Source organism: Bos javanicus, chromosome 11 (genome assembly GCF_032452875.1).
Source record: "Bos javanicus breed banteng chromosome 11, ARS-OSU_banteng_1.0, whole genome shotgun sequence".
NCBI classification, from domain to species: domain Eukaryota; kingdom Metazoa; phylum Chordata; class Mammalia; order Artiodactyla; family Bovidae; genus Bos; species Bos javanicus.
In genome coordinates this window covers 100,687,082-100,693,228 of record NC_083878.1, presented here as the reverse complement: position 1 = coordinate 100,693,228, position 6,147 = coordinate 100,687,082, and the positions used below count along the sequence as shown (strand labels likewise).

Genomic DNA, 6,147 nt, shown 5'->3' with positions numbered 1-6,147 from the left:
TCAGTCATGTCCAACTCCTTTGTGACCCCATGGACTGTAGCCTGCCAGGCTTCTCTGTCCATGGGATTTTGAGTGGATTGTCATTTCCCTCTTGCCTGGCTTCTAACCGAGCATGGAACTCAGTAATAAACTGAGTGATAAACTTTTGGGTACGATTTTGCTAGAGTAGATAGTGGCAGTCTGAATTCCAAGACCAAGTCCGGAGTGAGAACTTTCCTCATCAGGAATGTGAACAGTGGGCGTATAACCCAAATGGGAATGAGTTAAGCTAGGAGCATGGGTGGGCACGTTTCTGGTCTTCAATGGGTTAAGTTATGGTATAGATTATAGATTGTTCTCATGAATATGCACACAATAATCCTAAACAAAAATATTAGCAAATCGATCCAATGATATGCAAGGATAGGTAATACATTACCACCAAGTGAAGTTTATTCTAGAAATGCAAGGCTAGTTTAACATTTGAAAATCCGGGCTCGCTTAGGCAGCACATACACTACAATTGAAATGATATAGAGAAGATTAGCAGTCCTTGCACAAGGATGACAAAGTCATGAAACATTCTATATATTTATAGACTTCCCTGGTGGTAAAGAATCTGCCTGCAATGCAGGAGACCCAGGTTCCATCCCTGGGTTGGGAAGATCCTCTGGAGTAAGAAATGCAACCCACTCCAGTACTCTTGCCTGGGAAATCCCATGGACAGAGGAGCCTGGCGGGCTACAGTCTATGAGTCGCAATAAGTCGGACATGACTAAGCAACTAACACTTTCGCATTTCTTTCAACTGACTCATTCGAAGAGACCCTGATGCTGGGAAAGGTTGAAGGCAGGAGGTGAAGGGGATGACAGAGGATGAGATGGTCGGCATCACCGACTTGATGGACATGAATTTGAGCAAGCTCCAGGAGTTGGTGATGGATGGGGAAGCCTGGCATGCTATAGTCCATGGGGTCAGGAAGAGTGGGACACAACTGAGTGACTGAACCGAACCGATAGCTGATTCACTTTGCTGTACAGCAAAAACTAACACAACATTGCAAAACAGCAAACAATTAATTAAAAAATTGAATACTCATCAATGCGATTCATTTCATTAAAATTAAAAAGGAGATAATTCATGTGATGGTGTCTATGAAAAAGTGTGAAAAAAATGCAGGAAAAGCATGTGAAAAATTCCACACTCATTCATGATAAAACTTCTGGCAACACAGAATCAGAAGGGAACTTCTTTACCTGATAAAATGTATCTATGACAATTGTCCAACACACATAATTAATGGCGAGTTATTGAAAGTGTGCCCTAAGACTGCAAACAAGACCACTCTCCCTCCTTTTGGCTGACAGTATACTGGCAGTCTTGGCCAGTAATAGGAAGAAATAAAAAGAAACAAATGGCATAAAGATTGGAATGCAAAAAAAGACACCATCATTATTTATAAATGACATGATTCTGTACATAGAAATGCTGCATAAACCTACAAGTTATTAGAATTAATAAAGAATTCAAGTAAAGTCACTGGAATCAAAGTCAATGTGTAAGCATAAATTATATTTCTATCACCAGCCAAAAAACTGAAATGGAAAATACATCATTTTGGATAACAGCTAGATATCAAAAACCCAGGAATCAATGGAAAGATATGCAAGACTTTTATACTGAGAACCATGAAAATTATAGAGCAAAATCAAAGAACTAAACAAGAGACAGGGCTATACCACGTTCATAGACTGGAAGACAATGGTGTTAGGTTGCCGATTCTTCCTATAGATTCATTGCAATCCCAATCAAAATCCTAGCAGCTTTAAAGTCATTTTTGTGATCTGCCTGCCATGCAGGAGACACAGGAGTCCTGGATTCCATCTTTGGGTCAGGAAGATCCCCTGAAGGAGGGCATGGCAACCCACTCCAATATTTTTGCTTGGAGAATCCCATGGACAGAGGAGCCTGGCAGCCTACAGTCCGTGGGGTTGCAAAATGTGAGACATGACTGAGCGTGCATGCATCTCCTATAGCTGCCCAGACTCCGGGGAACCAATGAGCTGGGCCTCAGATCATGTGTCTTGGGGAGACCCAGAGACCCCAGGGGAAGCTTAGAGGGTCTGTGCTGAGGCTGAATTTGTTTCAGATCTCAGCCTGTCCTGGCCCTCAGAGAGGAGCAGAAAATACCATCAAAGCAGTCAAAAGCTGTGGACTCAGTTTCCACAGTTTCCACAATTTCCCAGTGACTCAGTGACTCCTCTAAGCTGCTACTTTCTGAGAGCTCAGGATAAGCCAGGGCTTTACATACAGTCATGGATCCCCCCACTCAGTCCCAAGATCTGGGAGGTAGCTGTTATCCCCACTCTGTGGATGACTGTTGAGCATTGGAGATGGAAGCTTGAGTTTGTATCTTTAAACCTTCCACTCTGCTCCCCATGTGGGCTGAACCTGTTAGATCTCTCTAGAACGAACTTAGGGGGCCCTCGAACATGTCTGTTTCTGTCCTTGGCAGGGCACAATGGACAGGTTTTACAGTCGGACTGAGGTCTGAGCCCTGCTCTGCTGTCTCCATATCTGGGGTGTGACTTTGGCAAGAACCTACTCAAACCTGTTCCTCATCTCCCATGTGGGTACCCAGAGCCATGGGGCTCTCGCAGGAAAGTGAGATACAGTCTGTTCTTGTTATTTGCAATGTGATGTTCTATAAAGTTGCAGAGACACTGAACCTGTGAATACTGAACCCTTGCTTCTTGGGGAAATATAGGCCCACTGCATTTTTTCATCAACTGACCGGCATATAACTTTGCTTCATATACAGTTGATGTTCAGTCACTAAGTTGTATCCACCTCTTTGCAGCGACCCCATGGGCTGCAGCACACCAAGGTCCTCTGTCCTCCACAGTTTCCCAGAGCTTGCTCAGACCCATGTCCACTGAGTGGGTGATGCCATCTAACCATCTCACCCTCTGCTGCCCTCTCTCTTTTTGCCCTCAATCTTTCCCAGCATCAGGGTCTTTTCCAATGAGGTGGCTCTTTAAATCAGGTGGCCAAAGTATTATTGTTGATTCATTAATATTGAACTCACAGCCAACAGCACCTCATGCTTGAGCAAAGCTTACCTCACACCTGTATTTCCTCTGTAAAGCACATCATTAGACAGCGCTACCTCAGGGGTCGTTGTAAATGCAAAATCACCCAGAGAAAGCGCAAAAATGCAAAATACACGGCACTAAAGAGAGTGCTGGGAGGAAGGAGCCTTGCTATGGGATGAGCTGGAACTGGAAGACAGACTGTTTGCCTGGTTCATCTCAGCTGGGAACATGGGAACCAGGCAACTCAAATTTTTTTTTTGTTGTTAGGAATAACCACAAAAGTATGGTGAGTGTTGATCTTAAGGTTATAAACACATTTTAGTGAGTAGGTGGATTTGCAAATACAGAATCAGTGAAGATGGTTGACTGCAGTGCACCGGCAGGGCCTCGCCCGTGGCTGTCACGTGGCACCGACTTTCACGACCGTTTCTTCCTCCTACCAAGCATCTCACTTGGTGGCGATGGCAGGGTCCCCGTTCCTTGACCATGAGGTCCTGGTGGGCAATTGTGTTTCTCTCGATTGAAGTCTTAGGGGAAGCAGAGCAGAGAACCCGGCATGGAAGGCCCATGATTTTGGGTGGATAAAGGCAGTTGATTCGCTTCTGACTCTGAGCCCTCATCTGGGAAAGGGGAAGCACGGACCTGCCTGACTCCCCAGGTGTGGAGACCCCAGCAGAGGAAATGCCTGGAAAAGGGCCAGAACCTTCTCGGGAGATGCTACTCACAGGCCCTCAAGACAAAGGCCAGCAAAGATTCCCATTGTTTCAGGGCTGTCTTCACTTGCCCTTCCACCCAAGATGTGGACCCGGACCAGCACCCCCTGCGGAATTGAGTGTCAGTCCACTTTCTGGCCATTAATCTCGAAGAGTCTATCAGGAGCATTTGCATTAGCCCATCTTAAAAAACCCCAGCTGGGTCCCAGCGGGCCAGACATGGGCTCAGGAAACAGTACTGCTGTAGCCAGCCAGAAGCAGAGGCTCCATGGTGTCCAGACTCCATCTTGGACCAAGCCCTGCACCACGCTGTCTGTACCCCAGCCAACCTGAATGCGTGAGGATGTCATAGATGATCACCCCTGGAGAAGGACGCCTCCTACCTGAGACCAGGGGTATGATGGAGGCACCCTGGCTGGAGGACTCGCCACCCCGAGCCCAAACTCTTGGATGGATGGGGAACAGCCTGGCTGGGTCCTTGGAACCTGAGCTTAGGTGGCTGGCAGAAACTAGGCATACTCGTGTGATGGAGAACAGAGGCAAGGCGAGAGTTCTGCAGACAGCCTGGGCCCCCGCCCCGCCTCCGCCGCCTCCCCCAACACACAGACTGTCCTTCCCGTGATGACCATGCAGCTTTCTTAATGGAACACAATCGCTGAACTTGGTACATTTCAAGCACTTTAGCCTTCCAGGACACCAGACTGCTGATGAAAACCATCTTCCGTGGGCGCCATGTTAATGAGAGGCCAAATTTCATATGCTTGCAAACTTTCCCCCCTCCTCCTGCTATACTGCACCCCACCCCCTCTCAATAAAAGGTTGCATCAGAGAGAGAGAGAGAGAGAGAGATTTCCATAATTTATAGTATGGGCATTTCACTGGGGACAAGCGCTAATCTGTACTTACCGATACATTTAAGAAAATGCATCCTCCCGCAAGCCTGCGCCATTTATGACTCTTGGCACAAACCGCAATGCTCAGTCTTCAATTAAGGGACACCTTAGGGTTCATTATCACACAATCGCTCCCTGTGAACCATGCCAAATGCTGTTTTGGCACGGAGCTTGGAAGATGAATTAGAAGGAAGTCTTCTCTGTAATGCCGTCTCCCTAAATCCCATTCCCACCATCAGCGTTTATGCCCTTCTCTGGCGCGACCCCCTCCTTCTTTCCAAGTGGCTTTTACTATTCAATTTCTCAACGTCAAAGTCGATTCTCTAGAGGTGTAGTCAGAGATGCCACGTCTCCTTTTTGTCTTCCGGCTCTCAACAGGCCTCAGAATGGCTACAGATGGGCGGCTCTCCACACCCCTTGTTGGCCTAAAGGAGCCACAGATGCTTTTTTTCCCCCTCCTCTTAAGCGCCTGGGGTAGAGAGAAGAAAAGGGACCAGAACGGGAGTCACATGCCATGAGAATGAGCCATAAGGAGGTTCTAAACAGGGTCCTCCTCGCAGCCCTGTGTCTAAACCAAGAGGTGCCTCACGCGCACGGCTCACAGCAGAGGGAGGAGAGTTCAGAGTCAAGGGGAGAGCTCTGTTCAAAGCTGGTCACTTCCACCAATGGGAAAGGAGGCAGGAAAAGGAGAGTTCAAAGGCCCATCTCCTTACCCCCTCAAAAACTCTCCAGTCCAGGGCCCACACTGTGCCCATGTGTCCTGAATCCACAGGACCCTCCCTGGCTTCAACCCGGGGGTAGGGGCACCCCTTTTTGTCTCCTTCATAAAAACACTGAAACAGAACGAGCATGTTTCCTGGCACTTTCCAGCTCTCCCAGCTGCCCAGGTCCCACCACTGATGTGGGCTGAGAGAAAACGGCACCCATCCAGGGAAGGGGCAGGCCCCGGGCCGTGGAAGGAACTGGCGGGCGGCCGATGCACCGGGCCACATCCAGGCTGCCCGTTTAGGTTCTGATTTCCCAGGGGTGTGTGGGGAGGTAGGTGGGCGGGAGAGAGCTGACTCAGGTGCGGGGATGTGCCTGGACCCCCGCCCCCGGCCCCCCCCCACTCCCATCTTGACTGCCCTCGATGAATCTTCCGGCTCCACTTACGATGACAGCACCCCCGCAAGGAGACCCGTTATTGACTTCTTGGTGTCACACCCACATTGAGAGATGTGTAGATGTGACAGGTAAGGGGGCTGATGGTAACCCAGGCTCTAAAGTCAAAACTGTCAGATGATGCGTAGCCATTAAGGTAAAGTTAGCTTAACGAAGGAGTTGCAAACGCAGGCTGTGCTCAGATCAGCTTGGGCCAGGCAGCACAGGTGATGGGACCGAGAAGCCTTTCTTTGGAAGGGTGGGCGGGGGCGGGCAGCAGGCAGGGGCCGTGGGAGGAACAAGACCGGAAGCAAACAGACTGAAAAA

General features: G+C 48.7%; 1 pseudogene; it reads left to right on the top strand.

Moving 5' to 3' along the window:
* The first annotated feature begins 472 nt into the window (after window positions 1-472).
* On the top strand, window positions 473-573 carry LOC133257860 (U6 spliceosomal RNA; annotated as a pseudogene).
* Window positions 574-6,147: the final 5,574 nt, after the last annotated feature.